Raw genomic sequence first — 22,060 nt, forward strand, 5'->3', positions numbered from 1 at the left:
TTATGCTTGACCTTATGCTTGAAAGTCCAACTCCTTATTCATTGTGCTACCTTTCAGACCACTTTAATTTTGTTTAAAAAAAAATTTTTTTTTATGAGTGAGACCAGAACACTGCTCTGTTATATGTGCTGCCTAGGATTGAACCAAGGGCCTCACATTTGCAAGGTATATGCTCTACCTACTGAGCCATCTCTCTGGTCTTGCTAGTAGTGGCAGCCTTGTATCATTTAGTCATGATTGTGTCACCACATGTCTTGTTAAAACATCACCTAGGTAGAAGCTTCAGTTTCTCAACGTATGGAAAAGTTATGAGAATGATTGTGGTTGAAGGCATTAATGGCACTATCAATAAAAGTGCTGCAGGTGTCTCTCTGTCTCTCTCCCTTTCTATCATTCCCCCCTCCTCTCTCAATTTCTGGTTGTCTCTCTCCAATAAATAAGTGAAGATAATAATATTAATTTAATTTTAAGAAAAAAACAGGAACCATAATGTAGAGCAGATGAAAGTAGGGACCTTTGGGTGGAAGGAAGCTAGGAAGTCCTGTCTAATCCTTTACAAAGAAATCTTGTTGAGAGGCAGAGCCAAGACTGCAGCTTGGAGACAACACCTGGTGTGAGCTCCGCAAAGAAGCACCTTTCAACCTGGGATTCAGAGAGGCCACCAGGTTCCAGATGCTACCCTGATGCCAACCTGACTTCCCTGGGCAGATGACCCCACCAATGTGTCCTAAAGCCCCACTTCCCCAGAACCCTGCCCCACTAGGGAAAGAGAGAGACAATCTGGGAGTATGGATAGACCTGCCAATGCCCATGTTCAGCGGGGAAGCAATTACAGAAGCCAGACCTCCTACCTTCTGCAACCCACAATGACCCTGGGTCCATGCTCCCAGAGGGATAGAGAATGGGAAAGCTATCAGGGGAGGGGGTGGGATATGGAGATTGGGTGGTGGAATTGTGTGGAGTTGTACCCCTCCTACCCTATGGTTTTGTTAATTAATCCTTTCTTAAATAAAATTTTTTTAAAAAAGGAAAAAAAAATAAAGTCAAAGGACATAAAAAAAAAAAAGAAAGAAATGTCTCAGGCCAGCAAAATAGTTCACTTGGATAGTGTACTGCTTCACTGTGTGAGTGACCCAAGTTCAAACTCAGCCTTCACCACACTGAGGGAAGCTTTGGTGCTGTGGTCTATTTTGCTCTCTATGCCTCTCTCTCATCTATATCTTTAAAAAAAAAAAAAGTTTAATCTTATCCCTTCCTCCACAATTAAATATAAGTATCACAGAGATAAAAATTCCTACTAAGGAGAAATATAAATCCAAGTAGTCTCCATTTATTGGATGGTACATTTCTACCCAAACCAAGTTCCAATTATATTAGTAGAGAAGAGGAAATAACGGTTAGATAAGGAAACTCAATAGTTTGAGATGTTTATTCCCCTTTGGTTCCAGTTTTATATATGTAAGTAAAGCAGAAGGAGTGTGTATGTTAAAATCCAGGGGTAATGGAACAGAAGTTATTATTGAAGCTAATTCATCATTGGCAATAGACAGACTTAGCTTTATAAACATGGCCTCAAGCAAGTCCTTTTACTTTCCTGAACTTTGAATTCCCTAAGTAGTAAGTAAAAGTAGTAATTCCAGACATAGTGTTTGTATAATACAGGATACATTCAGCTGCAAGTAATAAATTTACCTGTAAAAAAAAATGAAACAAAATATGGAGGTAGAGAGTTATAGCATTGAATAGGTCAGTTAACAGTATCAACACAAATTTAATGCTGGATCAGGGAGATAGCTCAGCCTGTTAGAGCATCAACTTGCAGGCCTGAAGCACCAGCTTTTATCAGAGCTGAGTAGTGAGCTAACTCTTGCTCTGTCTTTCAAGATTTCCATCTTTCTTGCAAAGTAAATTTTAAAAATAAATATATACTTTGCTTTTTAATGTAGCCTCTAGCCCAGGAGATAGCACATCCCAGTAGGACTCCTGCTTTGTCATGGTGCTCTGGCCCATGTTCTTTTTTATGTATTTATAAAAAGGAAACATTGATTAAACCACAGGATAAGAGGGGTACAACTCCACACAGTTCCCACCACCAGAACTCTGTATCCCATCCCCTCCCCTGATAGCTTTCCTATTCTCTATCCCTCTGGGAGTATGGACCCAAGGTCATTGTGGGATGCAGAAGATTGAAGATCTGGCTTTTGTAATTGCTTCCCCGCTGAACATAGGCATTGACAGGTCGATAGATACTCCCAGCCTGTCTCTTTCCCTAGTGGAGAAGGGATCTGGGGAAGCAGAGCTCCAGGACACATTAGTGGGGTCGTCTGTCCAAGGAAGTCTGGTCGGCATCAGGGTAGCATCTGGAACCTGGTGACCGAGTAATGAGTATGAAGGGTTGACATTCCATGCCTGATGTATTTTCTGACTGTGCAGCCTGAAATGAAGCATGCTGAGGTGGTACTCGTTGCGTTGATCAGGTTGGGCTCAGCAAACGCAATATTATTTGGTATGAATTGAGAGAAGCATGCAGGAAAGTGAGCCCCACCCCAGAGGTTCCAGGACTGGGGGAAATACAGGCTCTATAGAGGAAGTGGGAGGTTCTGGTTCATGTTCTGACACCACATGGGAGCAACATCACACCACAATACTGTGGTCCATCTATCTGTTTATCTATTTGAAATTAAAAAAGACAAAGTCAACCCAAGAGTAGTGGACCAGGAATGGCAAAATAATAATAATAACAATAATGATAATGATTTTTTTAAAAGGCCACAAAAAGATCTAGCCACTATCCTTTCTTCTTTGCCATCTCTTATAGATTTATACTCCCTCCCTCAATAGCTCTCAGAGGGAGGAGATAATATATCCTAATTCAGAGACCAGAGGATGTGAAGTGACTTACTTTCTGTACACCTATTTTGATGGTGGTAAGAGGATCACTTTCTCAGAAGTCTCCCCCAGCAGAATTCTACTGTAGTCCCATTGGCTAAAACTCCTCTATATAGTCAAGCCTACATAGTCATAAAGATTGCATTACCAACATTGGCTGAGATCTGCAGGGGTCGGCAAACCTTTTCCCTACAGAGCCACAGTAAATATTTTAGACTTTATGTGTCATACACTCTTACAGCTATTTAATATTTCTATTGTGATGTGAAAGAGCCACAGGTGATACTGAAATGAACTGGTCTGACTGGATTCCCATAAATTTTTATTTACGAAAACAGCAGTAGGTGTGGAGTTTAGCCTATAAGTCAGTTTCCAAACCCTGGCCTATATCTTCCTCATTTAAAGTCCTGATTTTTCTACTTACCAACTATTTGACTACAGACAGCTACCTTAACCTCTCCATGTTACAGTTTCCTTATTCTGTTGTTTTTTTTTTTTAAAGAAGCATTTCATAAAACAAAGAACCATCTAAAAATGGAGACAATGTTCTCTTTGGTGAAGCAGTTTTCAGGTTGACTAATTCAATGGTTCTATCCACCGATTATTCAAGTTGGCTAATTCTGCCTACCTCAGACAGAATTGACTTTGAACTCCAGATATGTGCTTCATAGTCACAAAATGGCTGCCAGAATGTCAGGCTTTAAAAAAAAAAAAAAAGTGGAAGAGAGAACATTCTTTTAAAATTATCTTTATTGGATAGAGACAGCCAGAAATCGAGAGGGAAGAGGGAGACAGAGAGGGAGAGAGACAGAGAGACACCAGCAGACCTGCTTCACCACTCATGAGGCTTCTCCCCGCAGGTGGAGACCAGGGTTCTTGTGCACTGTAATGTGTACACTCAACCAGGTGCACCACCACCTGACCCCTTTCCTTTCCTTTTGAAGAGGGAAGATAATTTTACCAAAGACGCATCACCAACCTACTTACTTAACCTCTTACTAGTCATAATCATATCACATATTAATCCTCTAACCAGCTATTAAAAACAGAAGAAAAAGCATCTTAACTGTTTAGACTAATTTAATAAAAATTGTTGGCAGCAGATCGATCTGAAGATGATGGACCTGTGGTCAGGACTGAGAACTAATGATACTGGGACTGGGTGATGGTGCACCTGGTTTAGCATACATTTCTCAAGTCCCCAGTTCCCACCTGGAGAGGCAAAGCTTTGCAAGTGTTCATAAAGCAGTGCTTCAGGTGTCTTTCCACATCTCTCTCTCTCTCTCTCTCTCTCTCTCTCTCTCTCTCCCTTCCCTCTTGATTTCTGGTTGTCTTTATCAAATAGTTAAAGAAAAAAATAAATCATTTTTAAAAAAAGATACTAAGTTATCAAAATTCTATCCTGGAGCTGTGGGGATAGGGTAGCAGTACTATAGCGTACGTGCATGCCTGAGGCCCGGAGATCCCAGACTCAGTCCCCAGCATCACTAAACTACATGCCAGAGCTGAGTAATGTACTGAAATGTCTCTTTCTCCTCTTTCTCCTCTCTCCCTCTCTCTCTCTCTCTCTCTCTCTCTCTCTCTCTCTCTCTCTCTCTCTCACAGAGTTACTCATTTATTTATTTTAAGAAAATACTCCTTAGAGTGTCAGGTGGTAGCACAGTGGGTTTAAGCACACGTGGCACAAAGCACAAGGACCAGTGTAAAAAAATACTCCTTTAAAAATTCTACTTCCACCCTCCAGATCCCCACCTGCAAGAGGGTCGCTTCACAAGTGGTGAAGCAGGTCTGCAGGTATCTCTCTCTCTCTCTCTTTCACTCTCTCTTTATCTCCCCCCCTCCTCAATTTCTCTCTGTCTTACCCAATAAAATGAGGGGGAAAAAAATAGCCTCTAGGAGCAGAGGATTCTTAGTGCAGGTGCCAAGCCCCAGCAATAACCCTGGAGAAAAAAACTATCATTGTAGACTGGGAGGTGGTACAATGGATGAGATGTTGTACCTCAATCTGGGGTCCTGACTTTGAATCCCACAATCATATGTGCCAGGGTGATCCTCTGGTACACACACACACACACACACACACACACACACACTAATAAATAAATAATCTTTTTAAAAAATTCTATCATCAGGGTCAGGTGGTGGCACATCTGATTGAACACACACATTACAATGTGCAAGGACACAGGTTCAAGCTCCCAGTCCCTACCAGCAGAGGGTAAGTTTCGCAAGTAGTGAAGTAGTGCTACAGGTGTCTCTCTGTCTTTCTTCCTCTCCATCTCCCCCTTCCCTTTTGATTTTTGGCTGTCTCTAATAAATAAAGATAATTTAAAATTTTTAATATTTATTTTAAAAATTAAATCAATTAAAATCTATCATCTAAGACTGTTCAAATTCCAGCTTTCTCTGAAACATGTAACACCTTTAATTTTTTAGATGTATTATATATATATGTATGAATTTTCTCAGCAAAGAAAATAATTAGTCACTATTATATAATATAATGTATAATATAATATATATAATACAGATCACTATTACAGTGATAATATAATATATATAATATAGATCACTATTATAGTGATAGGTAGACAACAAGCAAATCTCCTATGGCAATCTCATTTTTTCTTGCATGATTTTGATTTTTGTTAGTTTTAAAATTTATTTATCCAAATAAAGTTAATTAAAAAAATAAATAATAAAATAAAATTTGTTTATCTTATTCCCATATGAAGACCCTTAGTTCCATCTGCTCTATTCTTACCTTTAGGTTCCTGTTCATTAAACAATTTGTTCTGCTTTATATCTTACTGCTTTGCAGCCACCAAGTTGTAGATGCAACCATGACGCCCTCCTGACTTCCCTGGGCATACAACCTCACCAATATGTCCTGGAACATTACCTCTCCAGAGCCCTATCCCACTAGGGAAAGATAGAAACAGAGTGGGGGTATGGATCAACCTGCCAACGACCATGCTCAAGGAGAAGCCAGAGCTTCCACCTTCTGCACCCCATAAAGAATTTTGGTCCATTCTCCCAGAGGGATAAAGTAAAGAATAGGGAATTTTCCAATGGAGGGTATGGGATACAGAACTCTGGTGGTGGGAATTATATGGAATTGTACCTCTCTTATTCTAAATCTTGTTAATCATTATTAAATCACTAAGAAAGATCTTATTTATTTAACTTTAATAGAATAGAGATACAGAGAGAGAACAAAGCATCCCTCAGCTTTGGCTCACAATGGTACTGGGATTGAACCTGGGACCACTGAGCCTCAGGCACTAGTCTTTTGTATAAGCATTATGCTGTCTCCCCAGCCCCTTTTACACAATTTTGTAAATAGCTACTGAAAATGTTGACACATTTTCACTTTAATTTAAATAAGTTCATTGTTCATAAAAGATATAAAAGAGCATTTGTCCATGTATATAAGTCCACATACTGTAATTCATATTTTATTAATTATATCATTTGATAAAATAAATTTTAACTAATGTATAACATCCACTAAACTGAAAAGCATATGAGATTTTTATCCTGGAACATATCCATAATTATCAGCCTGTACTCTGCTATGACCCTATAATATTTGATGATTTCATGGTTCAGGTATTTCCAGCTATTTATAAGAAGATGTTTTATGTAACCTGAGAGGTGGCAGGGTAGTTCATGCTCTAAAGTAATAAGCATGAGTTCCTGAATTCAATTCCTAGCATTTCAAGTACCATAGTAATGTTAGAGTTTCTTCTATCTACCTAGCTATCTCTCCTTTCTCTATTTCATAAATAAACAAACCTTTAAAAAATGTTTTAGAAAATGATTTATAAGAAATGCCCCAGTTACATTTATAAGAATCAATATCTGTATACTTCCATAGTTTTTCTGAAGTTCAAAGAAAGAAATAAAATATTAAAAGAAAATAATATAGGATTTCCACATTGAAGTACCTCGATAAATCATTAAAGGAGGCTTTCCTAAAACTAATTGTCTGATTAACTCATTGTAAGATAACTTGAAGATTATTATACCACCTGTTCCCTTCAGTGCCCTCCTAAAGTTGCAAGCTTTCTTCTCTACACAGACTTTTACATGGTAGGTCAAAAGTTGTTGTGAATTTAGACATGTGGGAAGGTTCCCAGACAACATTAAGAATAATTAGAAACAAGTGTAGGCAAGTAGGCCCTAGAAATTAATTCCCTTAAGCACCTCTTTCTTTTAAGATCGTTTTATCCTTTTTTTTTTTTTTTACTGGATTGTTTCATGAATTACTTGAGATAGAACAATGAAGTTAGTACCTGTCACATATTCAGTAGCTGGCACACATTTTTATTATTTTCAGTTACAAATAAATGAGGAACAGCGTGCTTTCCTGTCTGACTAGAAGGAGATAACAGTGTTAGGGTAACAGAAATTGATGTCTTAGATGTGAGGGCAAACCTTGAGTTCTTCAAGTTTGGACAGGTCTTAATGACTGCTGAAATGGCAAGAGCCAGAAGGAATCAACATAACTTCTCAACATACCCAGATCTTCCCCATCTTAAGGAATGTGTCTTTGATCTTTCTTGTACGTGGAATTTTCTTACAAAGTCTAGATCTTCACTTCATGATTTCAACTCATCATGTGAAGTCTTGACCTTCACATCCCATAATAAAAACTACAATTATTTCACTATCCCTTCTATGCTGTTCAATGTCCTTCCTATCACCTTTCATTGCCTAAAAGCATTCTGTTCACAATCTTGGTGACTTAATTATTTTCTCATTTGTCCACTGATGAGTTCCCAGAAACAAGCACAATTCCCAACACATGATAGACACTAACGTAGGTGAACAATCGTTTTATGAAAAAAATTAAAAAATCAATGGCAAACTTTCTTGTAGAGGGGAAAAATATGGAATTTAAAGTCAGCATTTAAGGATCATTCAAACATGTTTATTTTTCTTATCTGGAAAATGAAAATAAAATTACCTTTCTTCCAAGAGTTATCAAGAAGACATAGCATCTTATATTTGGGTCCCAGCCTATGTTGCCTAGCAAGGAAACACAGAAAATGTTCGCTAAAATTTTTCTCAAGCCTGAGTATGTAGCTGCTGTTATATAAATCAAAGTCACTGTCACAACTCCAAAAATTTAAATTGACATAGCAATATGTGTCAGTTTTTAAGACCTCTAATTTCTTTTATTTATTTTCCCTTTTGTTGCCCTTGTTGTTGTTGTTATTGTTGTTGTTATTGATGTCGTTGTTAGATAAGACAGAGAGAAATGGAGAGAGGAGGGGAAGACAGAGAAGGGGAGAGAAAGATAGACACCTGCAGACCTGCTTCACCTGTGAAGCGACTCCCCTGCGGGTGGGGAGCCGGGGGCTCCAACTGGGATCCTTAAGCTGGTCTGGCTTAACCTGCTGCGCTACCACCCAAGACCTCTAGTTTCTACTAGTAGGAAGAGAACAGCACTGCTGGGTAAGGAACCCTAGTTTCCTTTAATGTTCATTCTCCTTTGGTTACAGAATTCCTACATTTATAAACAAAACTACAAATGGGGAGAATTTGTGTCATAAAGTAAATATTAGATTTAAAATTGGTAGTTTCTTATTCTACTAACTTGTTCTACTTGTATTGTTAAAAATGGAATATATGCAAAAAATAATTTTTATTAATGATTTAATAATAATTTACAAAACTATAAGACAATAGGGGTATATTCCCCCACCTTTCCCCACTACCAGAGTTCTTTGTTTATTCCCTCCATTGGAAAATGCTGTAGTTCTCACAAGGTCACAGATATGGGTTGACTATTACTTCTATATCTATCTGTGTTTATATATATTACAAAATGTAATTTTGATGTCCCACAGAAAACTGCATTCCATGTCCGTTATTTTGGAAAGCATTTACAAATTTTAATGTTTTTAGTAATTTATTTATTGATTATTGGGTAGAGACAGAGAAAAATTGAGAGGTAAGGGGGGACAGAAAGGAGAGAGATAGGAGTCAGGCGGTGGTACAGCAGGTTAAGTGCACGTGGCACCAAGCGGAAGGACTGGCATAAGAATTCCAGTTTGAGCCGGGCTCCCCACCTGCAGGGGAGTCGCTTCACAGGCGGTGAAGCAGATCTGTAGGTGTCTGTCTTTCTTTCCCCCTCTCTGTCTTCCCCTCCTCTTTCCATTTCTCTCTGTCCTCTCCAACAACAACGACATCAATAACCACAACAATATTAAACAAGGGCAACAAAAGGGGAAATAAATAAACAAAAATAAAATAAAATAAGAAAGGGAGAGAGACATAGAGACATCTGCTTCACCATTTGCAAAGCTTCCCCCTGCAGGTAAGGACGAGGAGCTTGAACCTGGGTCCTTGAGCACTATGATTTGTACGGTTAAGCAGGTGTGCCACTGCCTGCCACCCCCCCCCCAATTTTATCTTATACGCATATTGTAGTATACAATTTCAATCAATAAAGTATTGAAATTGTAGTATACAAATTCAGTAAAGATGATAAGGCAATGATTTTCCCAATTGAATGTTTGAGATTAAAAAGTGGAAAGGGAAAAGAAAAGTTTAAAATGTTGGGTGTTGGGAGTGAGGCGGTAGCACAGTGGGTTGAGCGCACATGGCATGAAGCGCAAGCACGGACATAAGGATCCCAGTTCAAGGCCCCAGTTCCCCACCAGCAGGGGAGTCGCTTCACAGGTGGTGAAGCAGATCTGCAAGTGTCTGTCTTTCTCTCCCGCCTCTGTCTTCCCCTCCTCTCTCCATTTCTCTCTGTCCTAGCTAACAACAACAATATCAATAACGACAACAATGATAACTACAACAATAAAAAAATAACGAGGGCAACAAAGGGGAAACAAATAAATATTAAAAAAATGTTGGGTGTTTTTGTTTTTTCGCTTCTACATATCCTTGGATTCCTATCAGATTCGTTTTACCAGTCACTATTATGATGATGATAACATTTTAGATTAATGTTTCTGTTAATGTCACATTTTTTTAAATCTCTCAAATCTCACAAATGTGTATAGAAACTTTATTAAATTATTTATTTAATAAATTATTTATTATTTATTTTTAAATCTCTCGAATCTTACAAATGTGTATAGAAACTTTATTTATTTTTTTGACAGAGAGAAATTGAGAAGAAAAAGGGAAATAGAGAGGGAGAGAGAAATAAAGGAGCCTGCACCACTGCACCACTCATGAAACTTTTCCCCTGCAGGTGGGGAACTTGAACCCAGGTCCTTGTCCATGGTAACATGTATGCTCAACCAGGTACACCACCTCCTGGCCCTTTCACATTTTTTAATGAGGCACTTGGCAGTAAAAGAATACATTTCAGGATGCCAAGGAGGTGGCGCACCTGGTTAAGTGAGCACATTACAGTGTGCAAGGACCAGGGTTCAAGCCCCCAGTCCATATCTGCAAGGGAAAAGCTTCATGAGTAGTGAAGCAGGGCTGCAGGTATCTCTCTGTCTCTTTCCCTCTCTATCTCCTCTCCCCTCTCAATTTCTCTTTGTCTCTATCCTACAAAAATAAATAAATAAATATTTTTATAAGAATACATTTGAGCTAAGTGTATAGGCCTAGTAATCTATTGTAGAATATCTGCAAAATTTTTAAATGTACAGGGATAGAGCACAAATATCTTAAACTTTTCAGTCTAGGGGTTTTTCTTACTATAATATCTCAAAAGTAGCCAACGGCCATATGTAACTAAATGAAGTCACGTAGGCTATCTTTTAATAAGACCTTATTTACAAAAATAAATAAATAAATAAGTGTTCAGATAGATTTGGCTTCCAGAATATAGTTGCCAATCTCAATGTAAATTCTGTTCTGTCTCTATCATGTTCTAGCCAGTGATTTGACTGAGTTTTCATTCACCTATATGACAAACATAAATGACTATACATCATCATTAGGCTCAAAAGATAATATGGGTCAGTGTACGAACTATCACATGGAAGCATTCTATAATTATCAAGTGTAGCTGTTGTTGTTATTCTCTCCTTACCATAGAGAAATCATTCTGCATTAAGTCATGCCATGAGAAAGAATGACACTTCACAACACCAGGCAACGTCAGAATTACAACTCCCTTGTCCAACAACATGATACTAAATTTAGCATTTGACTACTCCCTCTTTACTAAGCAATCTCATTCAAGGCAGAGTTCTAGGAGGGGGAAAGACAAAAAAAAAAAAAGTATGCAGCTGGCCCAAATAGATGGAACTTATCCTACCCCATCTTACTCCTTTCTGGAGGAAAACTCTGTCACTCAAGTTTACACTATTCTGGCCTGAGGCTCAAGTTGGCCTAAAGACAAGTCTTTGAGGGCACCTCGTGGAACCGGATTGTTTGCATACAGAATTGCTCAAATGAGCGCCACAGCAAAGCCAACCTTTATTTACTCCATTAGGCAATATAAACAGAGGAAAAAAGATCTCTTGGGATTTTGTTTTCTTTTGGGGGAGGCGTTTTTCCTGTGTCCAAGTTTTTGCTTAAGTTTTTAGGATTTCTGGCATGAAGCAATTGACTTTGTTTCTCTTCTCTTTGTGCTTGATTGCCTAATGCACACATATTATTTACACCTCCCATTCGCTCTGGAGTTTCTAATCCCTCCCTTTCTTATTACCAACATTTCTCCCTAGACCTCCCCTCTTTCTTCCTAACCAGCAGGAGAACTCCCCAAGCCCCCAGGTAAACAAACAAGATTATGAATTTCAATAACAAGTATAGCAGGTGGTACATTTTCTAGCCCCATATAAATTTTAACCTGAAGGTAATTTAATCAGTTTTTTTGTTTTGTTATGTCTTTTGTTGTTGTTGTTTCTGTATGTGTATGTGTGTGTGTGTTCCTGCTTCAAACATTGGCAGGCCCAGTTCCTCTTTCATTTTGCCCTTGTTGCCTCTCTTCCTGAATTAAATTTTTCAATTAGTTTGCTTGTCACCAGGCATAAGGAGCTGCCCTTCTCTTTAACTCAAATTTCCTTCTCAGGCAGAACAGAAATTTGCTTACACACTGCCAGACAAAGAACAAAAAAGACCTCACTAGCTGAGCAGAAAGATTCAGTCATATACATGATTTCACCAGGTTTCCAACTGTAGAATGAAACCAAACTCCTCCCTCGGGAGAGGACTTTTCCCCCACCAACTTACTGCATACACATGAAATCCCACCCACTATTTTTCAAGGACACATTTTGTTCTAAATCCCCAATGGTTTCATTCTTACAAACAAAAAACAAAACAACAACAACAAAAATCAGGAGCAGGAAGCTGCACCTAAGTTGTAAATGCCAGTTAGACTCTTTCTCCAAGCTAACAATGAAAGGAGTGGATGGAAAGGAATGACTCAGGATGAAATGGGCATATGTAGTAATGGTTGTTATGCCATGATCTTAGCTAAGGAAAAGGGGGTCAAAGCTGGGGGCTGAAAGCAAAATGTAATTTTTTTTTTCTTTTTCATGATCCTGCTACTCTCAAACTGAAGGAGAAATTTAAAGCTATAAAGAAAGGACTGTTAGAAGCCAGGTGGTGGTGCACCAGGTTAAGGTTAAATGCACATAGAACAAAGCTCAAGCCCCCCCCCCCCCCCTCAGGATCCCGGTTCGAGCCCCCTTCTGCTCCCCATCTGCAGGAGGGTCGCTTGCGGTGAAGTAGGTCTGCAGGTATTTATCCTTCTCCCCCTCTCCCTCCATCATCCACTCCCCTATCAATTTCTCCCTGTTCTATCAAAAAAATGGCCACAGGAACAGTGGATTCGTGATGCAGGCACCAAGCTCTAGTGATGTCCCTGGAGAGGGGAAAAAAAGTTTAAATAAATAAAAAGAAAGTACTGTGCTTATAATAGATTCTCTTTTAAATTTTCTTTATTGGGGAATTAATGGTTTATAGTCTACAGTGTAATAGATTCTTAACAGATTAGTAATACCTGTTTCAGTGGGCCAGGAGTTGGTACAGCGGATTAATCATTTGACTCTTAGGCATGAGGTTCCAAGTTCCACATTGCATATGTCAGAGTGGCAGTCTGGTTCTCTCTCTTTCTCACTTGAATAAACAAACAAACAAACAAACAAATAAACTTTAAAAATAATACTCCGGGGGACAGGCAGTGGTGCAACTAGTATAATGTACAAGTTACCATGTAGGGGCACCTGGGTTCAAGCCTCCAGTTCCTACATGCAGAGGGAAAACTTCATGAGTGGTGAAGCAGACTGCAAGTGTCTCTATCCCTCCGTCTCCTCCCTCTTCCTATTTTTTTTAAAGATTTTATTTGTTTATTAATGAGAAAGATAGGAGGAGAGAGGAAGAACCAGACTCACTCTGGCACATATGCTGCCGGGGATCGAACTCAGGACCTCATGCTTGAGAGTCCAAAGCTTTATCACTGAGCCACCTCCCGGACCACCTCTTTTCCTATTTCTGTCTCTATCATAATTTTAAAAAAAGGCCTCTGGGAGTGGTGAAGTCATCATGCAGTCAGCAAGCCCCCCCACCAGTAACCCTGGTGGCAAATAATAATAATAATAATTTTTTAAAATACGCTGATGTAAATCTTTTTTTTTACGCTAATCCAATCAATGTAGCTTCAGATCATGACAATTTGAGGACAGGTATCAAGTAAAGGATTTGCTTCCAAAGAATGGTGAACATGTCTGAGCAAAACAATTAATGGGTACGCATTAAACTAGTGTATTTGTGACACTACTGCTTACAGAAGCATAGACAGAAATCTTCCCAGGCCCATTAGAAAGGACAAAAGAAATACCCTGATGAGTCACATTTATAACACAATTCTTTTCTAACAAAAGGTCTAAGTGCAAAATGTAAAATATACTTGGTAAGGAAAAGTATGTTTGGTATACATATGTATTGTTCTGTGTAGACCATTCCAGGAATGGCATACATTAAAACCACTAACAGCATCACGGAGAAGGGAAGTTTATTCACCCTTCCCCCACAAGCCTTTGAATTTGAATCCCTCACCTCCACCCTTGAGTACATACTACATTTTTCTCAAAAACATACAGCTATTTTTTAAGTTAAACAAAGAGATTTCTGGTGTAAAAAAATTTTTTTAATGGATGATAGTTTCTATAAATATTTCAGATGTATATTTAAAACAGTTTTTGTGGGTATGTATATAGACATACTTTTATTTTTTATGGAAATGTCTGGAAATTATGTGTCATACTTTCAAAAGTAGTTATTAGTTATCTGTGGTGAAATCATGAGCTTGGGATGAGCAAAGAAATTGAGAAATTTTGGCTCTTTTGTTTTTGCTGCTTAAAAAGCTAAAATAACAAAACATCTTAAAGTAATGATCACATACTGACCCACAATACAACAGAAATGTGGATGGGGGGGTCCCTGTCTTTCTAGAGAAATCAAACTCCCAAGAACCTTCAAGATAAAAGCTAGTTTCTGTCCCTCTAGCATTTCGATGTTATATATTAGAAGGTATTTGCTGTTTTTCCCCTTAACGCTCTTTGCTGGGACTGCTCCAAATTGCTTTCCAAGGTGGCTCGGTGGGTGTCTTTGTTCCAGTTCGCTCAACCCCAGAAGCAAGAGCCTGGAGGATGGAAATGCAGAGTCAAGCTTCCTAACTAGAGCAAAGGGCTGGGTTTGTTGTGTCCTACTCAAATTTACTTTCCTGCCTTGCACAGTTGAGCTGCACTTGAATGACTCCATTAACAAGAATGAAGTTACTTAATGATAAAATCCTGAGCTGGCTGTCTGCCGTTTTCTGTTAGCCTGCTGTCCTGTGAACAGGCTTCTGTTTAAGTCATATTTGATAGTCTGTCTTAAATGTGATCCCCTGGAAATACTTCTCCCTTCTCAATTAGCTCTAGGGAGACCTCTGTTGCATTTTCTTACAAACGTGCAAAAACAAGGTAGAAAAAGGCATGCTGGTGTGGAGATCGTTTAAAAAAATCTTCCTATGAGTCGCAGTTTCCAGGCCCTTAAACACAATTCATCTAGTGAAATGAAAGTATTTTGCAAATGAGTATGACCTGTTTTCTGGGACTGATAACAAACACATAAGGTCTCTAACACCCCTAATCATTTCTGCATGTGCATTTTTCAGGCAAGGAAATGCTGGGGACGAAGTTTACAACAGCTCAAACTTCCAGCCGTCTGGGTTGTTTTGCTTTGTTGTTCTCTTCTGGGGCAGATTTTTCTTGTTTCCATCATGTTCTACAGAAAGTACCTCTGCTCACTGTCATTTATAAATTTCAACATCTAATTTATGAACTTATTATTTTATTTAGAGAGGAGGAGTCAAATTTGAAAGCCAAATATATGCAAATAAGGATTTCAACAGAACAACCTATGATTTGAAATTGGAAGAGGGGGTGCAGGGCTCTGTCATGCCCCATCTTCCTAATCCTCAACCAAGAGTTTCTCCTTGTTTGGATTCCTTGAAATTATAATGGCTGTGTTTGTATGTATTTTTGAGACAGCGTTTATATTCCATTATATTTAGGTAAAATGTTAAAATAAAGGGAGATTCAACTGTCTCAATATGAAGAAAAGGATCTATTGGCTATTGTCTGACCTCCTCGGAGCCTGATTGAGTAGTAGAAAACACATCTCCATGGGAACAGTTAAATGTCTGCTTTTCATGCCGTGAAATAACCAACTCAGCCTGTGGAGTCTCACCAACCTAACACTTTATTTGGGCGGCTGTAAGCAGCCTCTCCCTTTTCATGTTCAGCCAAATTATCTGCCAGAATTTCTTTTCATGTGGGGGGGGGGAGGAGGGGAGGGTTTCTTCCCACCCCCACCTCCAACCCCTTCAGCATGGAGTTAATTACTATATTTTCATCTAGGAGGATGGAAAAAATACACACTGAGCTGAAACAGCACATGCACAAAACAACAGCTGATGTGTTGTATCTGCCTATTGTCTATTAGCTCTTAGTAATATATATATATATATATATATATTTTTTTTTTTTTTTTAAGAGATCTCTGTCTGACACAATGTGTGGGTAATGCCAAGCTATGAATAGGACCCGGCTGCTTAGGCTTACTTATTTACTGTTGTGTAGGGCTCAGGCTGTGTGACCTTAGATGCATTGGAAGCAGTTCTGTTTTAAAATCGTGATCTAAGAAATGGAGATAATGAAAGGAGAGGAAAATTTTGCTGAAGCGTCTCAGGTATCTGCCTTCCCTCTCCCTTACATCCCCCACATCTGCCATATTCACTTTCTGATTACTGATCCAATGCTCTGTGCCAGCAAAATTCAAGACCGGCTCTCAGGAGAGCTGGGGCTTTCTTAGGTGATTCCAGATACTTCTCCTTCTCTTCCTGGTTAGAAATACTACCGGAAACAGCATTTTTCTGATGAGATTGCAGCACTTCTAGATCAGTTTCTGAAATGGTTTGTGGTGGGGGCAGGGAGGAAGAAATTAAAAAGGAAGACGTGGAGGGTACATACACATAAATGTATATATGGACATACGCACATACGTACACACACACACACACATATATTTCCCCCACATGTATAAGGTCAAAATCTTAAGATTAACCTGCTTTAGTCCACTTGATTCTAAAACTGGGCACAGAATGACTGCAGATTCTTTATTTGATTGGAAGCTATTCACTCAGTTCCTATTATTCTCTCATCTGTCACTTAAGCTACTTGTACCTTTGTCTCCTCTTCCTCAGCACCCCTCCACAACCCATCCTGCAAGTCTGAGCAGGAAATATTTAAAAGCCGGTGAACAGCAGACCTACTAGGCATTTTTCGAAAGAATCCAGGTTAAAGATACCTGGTGTCGGTGTAGCAATCAAGTCTCAATTCCAGCTCCTCCGTGGACGTGATTCCTAAATATCAGAACCCCAGTGGTCTTTATCTGGACCAGCTGCTTCTGATGTCGGGAAGGAATGTGGCGCATCAAGTGTGTGAACACTGCTTCTATTGTATCCAAACAGGCTGATTGAAGCCTGGATAATTGGCATGTAACCTTCCCTATTAATAGTGCAGACAGATATGTGAATTAGCTGAATCCCTCCGACATATGCCATACATTAACTAAAGGGGCTTACAATTCTCCAAACATCTAGGCTAACTATTACACCAATAATTAGGCTTTAGAACTTGATAACTTTGTGTGCATGGGGAGGAGGGGAATCAATAAATAATAGAGAAGCTCTATGCTGCCTCTGAATAAGAAGTACTTCTATAATATTATTATAAGTCCAGCACTGATATCAGCTGCACGAATCATTTGGTTGTGCTGATGTTGTCGGGGGTTTCAATTGATGTGTGTGTTACTGATGCTGAGGTTTCCAGGGAGATTGGTAAATCTGGAGAGTCTTTGTCTGGCTTCTCTCATCATCAAGGTATGTGAATAGTGGCATCGATTGTCATGTACTGATTGACATTTTGTAAAGGAATATACCCTGAGTAGGGTATATTGTGTCACTAAATGAGACTAGAGCTGTAGTTGGTTTTTTTTCTTCCTCTTTTTCTTTCCTTTCCTTTCTTTTTCTTTCTTTTTTCTTCTTCCTCTTTCTTTTTTTATGTACAAAAAGAAATTGGGAGGGGAAAAGGTAATAAAGAGGGAAGAAAAAAAAAGAAGGAAAGAAAGACATCTGCAGCACTGCACTGCACCACCACTTCTGAAGTTTTTTGTTTTGTTTTGTTTTTGTTTTTTGTTTTTCTTTAACCAGGGCACTGATCATCTCTGGCCAATGATGGTGTTGGGACTGAACCTGAGACCTTTGATGTCTCGGAAAGTCTTTTTACATAACCATCATGCTATCTCCCCAGCCCTAGAATTATACATTTCTAAATAGTTAACTGGAGTCATGTCAATTCCTAAGATCAGAAAAAGTAATGTGGGTTGATGGTTTCCAAAAGGAACTGCAGCCAGGTTAGGTTATATGTTGAACCTCTCTATGTCTCTCTCTCTCTCTCTCTTTTTTTTTTTTTTTTGTTTATAAAATGGAGACACTGACAAGACCATAGGATAAGAGGGGTACAATTCCACACAATTCCCACCAGAACTCCATATCCTCTCTGTGTCTTATTATGTCGTTGCTGCTATTGTTGTTGTTGAGATTTGTTTATTCATTGACATGAGAAAGAACCAAATCATTACTCTGGTACATGTGATGCCAGAATGAAACTGAGGGGCTCATACTTGTAAGTTCAATGTTCAATGTCCTAGTCACTGTACCATCTCCCAGGCATATCTGCCTCACTTTTGATATCAGGACAATAAAAGTTTCTATTCCAGTGGGACTTTGAAAAGATTAAACAAACTGTCAGTTGAAAATGCTCTGAGGAATACAAAATGTAAGTGAGCACTTTCCCTTTTTTATTTAGTAACTGTACACCAAAAGTGTTTCTCCCCCCCCCCCCAAAAGCAGTTTTGACCTGTTAATAGGGGATGAAAATAATGTAGTGGGCCCCAGCTATCACATTTGGAATAAAATGGGGTGGGATGGGGTAGGGTGGGGCGGAGTGGGGTGGAGTGGAGTGTGGTGGAATGGAGTACATGAACTATATGAGGTGTAAGACAGTTTTATTAAGTATTTTGCTATCTAAAGTGTATAAAGAAGAGCAATATAAGTGCATACTGGGCCTCAATGTAAAAAAAAATGCATTTCTTTTGTGGTCTAGGAGGTGGCGCAGTGATAAAGTTTTGGACTGTCAAGCAGGAAGTCCTGAGTTCGATCCCCGGCAGCACATGTGCCAGAGTGATGTCTGGTTCTTTCACTCTCCTATCTTTCTCATTAATAGATAAATAAAATCATTTTCTTAAAAATGCATTTCTTCTGGCTTTTTTTTTTTTTATGTGAAGAGCCTTCAAATAAATTTTGTTTTGTTTTACCTGAGCACTTATCAGCTCTGGTTTATAGCCATGCAGTGGACTGAATTTAGTTCTCGAAGCCTCAGGCTCATATGAAAGTTGCTTGTAGGGCAGGGGTAGATAGTATAATTGTTATGCAAAGTGATTCTGATGCCTGAGGCTCTGAAGTCCCAGGTTCAATCCTCTGCACCACCATAAACCAGAGTTAATCAGTGCTCCGGTAAAAAAAAAAAAAAAAGGAAAGGAAAGGAAAAGGAGGTCGGGCGGTGGCGCAGTGGGTTAAGCGCATGTGGCGCAAAACACAGGGACCAGCGTAAGGATCCCGGTTCGAGCCCCCAGCTCCCCACCTGCAAGGGAGTCGTTTCACAGGCGGTGAAGCAGGTCTACAGGTGTCTATCTTTCTCTCCCCCTCTCTGTTTTCCCCTCCTCTCTCCACTTCTCTCTGTCCTATCCAACAACGGACAACATCAACAATGGCAATAATAATAATGACCACAACGAGGCTACAACAACAAGGGCAACAAAAGGGGGATGACCTCCAAAAGCGGTGGATTCATGGTGCAGGCACCGACCCCAGCAATAACCCTGGAGAAAAAAAAAAACTTTGAGGAGGCGGGACTACGGAGCAGCAGCAGCTGTGTTCCTCCCCTCCCCTCCCCTCCCCTCCTCTCCCCTCCCCTCCCCTCCCCTCTCCTCTCCTCTCCTCTCCTCTCCTCTCCTCTCCTCTCCTCTCCTCTCCCAGGTCAACTAGGAATACCAAAGGAAACCACCTGGGACCGCAATAAGGCAGGACTAGAATGACTTCAGGAACCCACCAAACCACCTGTGAGTGCAAACACGTGTGGCTTATGGACAGAGAGGAACCTAAGGAGAGATTAAGCGGCTGGTAACAGTCTGGCAGTTTACCAGTTGAGGCACCACCTCCAGTCTGTTTTACCAACAAAAAGCCTGCTTAAGGGAGGAGAGGACTCCCCTATGACTCACTAAACACAACTGTGAGTCTCCATTGCTACTGCCCTCAAAGGCTGGAGCAGCAGGGAGGAGACCCTGTGCTGACATCTGGGAACAGAGAACTGACCAGGAAACTCAGGAGAAGAGCTACACCTTGGTGGCCTACCAGTGGGGCTGTATAGTGGGAGCCTTTCCACATTGTTATCCTGATGAGAATGTGGTGAATAATTGCCTCAGAACCTACAGACTATAAATGGGACTTGTTTAGAAACTCACAGGGCCCAGCAGTGCTGCCCAGCTTGGCAGAGAAGCTGAATTGAGCCTGGAGCTTTGGATCGTTGGGGTGTGAGAGTCTCTTTGCATAGCCACTGTGCTATCTCTCCCCCACACTGCTTTATCTCTTAATTAGGAGTGAGTGATTAAGCTAAGAAGCTTACTTATAGTTTAAAAGCCCTCAAGCTCCTATAGCCTACAAGGAAGAAAAATAACAAGAGGATTTTAACAGCCTCTGTGCTCCAACTCAGGGATTGAAATAATATTGAAACAACTGTGAATTTCCACAACTGTGAACTCTTTAAGTACCTTACTTAAACACAAGTCAATCCAGGCAAGAGTGATCAGTAATTTGTAAAGTACTGAGAAAGGGACCTCATAACATACTATATAGAATGGTTAAACCAACAAGAAGAAATTAGAGAAATGAACCAGGACAAGAGTACAACTAAAAGCTGTACTTGTTGAAGCAAAAAATAGTGAGGTTAATATCCAAACACTAGTTAAGGAAATAATCACAGGAGTGAGTAAAGAGTTTGAAAGGATTGTCATCAGAAATGCAGAAACAACAAATGAGAATCTGGAAGAAAACACTAATTATCTCAAGGTTACTAGAGAGCTGAAAGCTGAAATAGCTGAGCTAAGAACACAATTAGCTGAACAAGCTAAAACAGTGTCAGAACAGGGTAACAGAATAGATAAACTCCAGAAAACACTAGAGGGGAGAGAGAATAGAATAAATGAGGCTCAAGACAGAATTAGCAAGATCGAGGATATATTAGAGACAACTAAAAAAGAAGTAAAAGATCTCAAAAAGAGATTAAGGGATACTGAAAACAACAATAGAGACATATGGGATAACTTCAAAAGAAATAATATACACATTATTGGCTTACCAGAGGAAGAAAGAGAGGGAGGAGAAGAAAGCATTCTTCAGGACATAATAGCTGAGAAGTTCAAGAATCCCAGAGGGTCCCAAACAGAATTAACCCAGATTTAAAGACACCAAGACAAATCCTATTTAGAATGGAAAGGAATAAGGATAAAGAAAGGATCCTGAAGGCTGCAAGAGAAAAACAAAGTGGCACCTACATAGGAAAACCCATAAGATTAGCAGCAGACTTCTCCACATGTTTATATTTATATAACCTTTAAATATATATATATTGTTGGTCTTGCTTTACTCCAGGAACTGGCAAACTAGACTTACAACCTCTTGCTAATAACATTGTGTTAGAAATCAGCCATACCCATTGACCTACTTACTGTTTGCTGCTTCACACTAGAAGGACTGAATATAGCAGTGACGGCAGAGAATCTCAAGTCCAAAAATCGAAAAGTAGTTCATTCCTGAGCCTTTATGGATAAAGTTTGCCAACCCCTGTTTCCCATTTTATCTTGGGAAAAATACATTGTAGGGCTGGGGAGACAGTACAATGGTTATGCAACAAGACATTCAGGCCTTAAGCACCAAAGGTCCCAGGTTCAAGTTCAATACCCAGCACCAGCACCAGAGTTGAGTAAGTACTGCAAGAACCAGTGTAAGGATCCCAGTTCGAGCCCGCAGCTCCCCACCTGCAGGGAAGTCGCTTCACAGTCGGTTAAGCAGGTTCTGCACGAGTCTATCTTTGTCTCCCCCTCTGTCTTCCCCTCCTCTCTCCATTTCTCTCTGTCCTATGTAATAACAATGACATCAACAACAACAACAATAATAACTACTACAACAATAAAAAACAAGGGCAACAAATGGGAAAATAAATTAATTAATTTTAAAAAGGCGATTAAACAGGAAGGAAAGAAGGAAAGGAGAAAGAGAAAGAAATATATATATATACATATATACGTATATATGCATACATATATGTATATATATTTTTTCCTATAGCTCATTCACTGAAGTGAGAAGAGCCCCAAATGTAACAGATGAGCCAATAAACAGTCTCTATCAAGATTCAGTGTCTCTTACTTCACCCCATATAGCTTCAACTAATAAAGATCAATCAAGAAAAATCCGAAACTGAAGAACCATTTCCACTGGCATCTGCAGCCAGGTTTGAGAAATTCAGTGTCATCTTCCACTATCTCTCACGACAATAGCAATCATTTTCATTAA

General features: G+C 39.5%; 1 long non-coding RNA gene across 1 annotated transcript; it reads right to left on the reverse strand.

Moving 5' to 3' along the window:
* Window positions 1-13,968: 13,968 nt before the first annotated feature.
* LOC132541825 (uncharacterized) lies at window positions 13,969-16,778 on the reverse strand. Its single transcript, XR_009552909.1, has 4 exons — window positions 16,675-16,778; window positions 16,105-16,272; window positions 15,938-16,004; window positions 13,969-14,464 (listed from the first exon to the last, which is right to left on the reverse strand). It is a non-coding gene; the product is annotated as an uncharacterized LOC132541825 (long non-coding RNA).
* Window positions 16,779-22,060: the final 5,282 nt, after the last annotated feature.

This window comes from Erinaceus europaeus, chromosome 1 (genome assembly GCF_950295315.1).
Source record: "Erinaceus europaeus chromosome 1, mEriEur2.1, whole genome shotgun sequence".
Lineage (NCBI taxonomy): Eukaryota > Metazoa > Chordata > Mammalia > Eulipotyphla > Erinaceidae > Erinaceus > Erinaceus europaeus.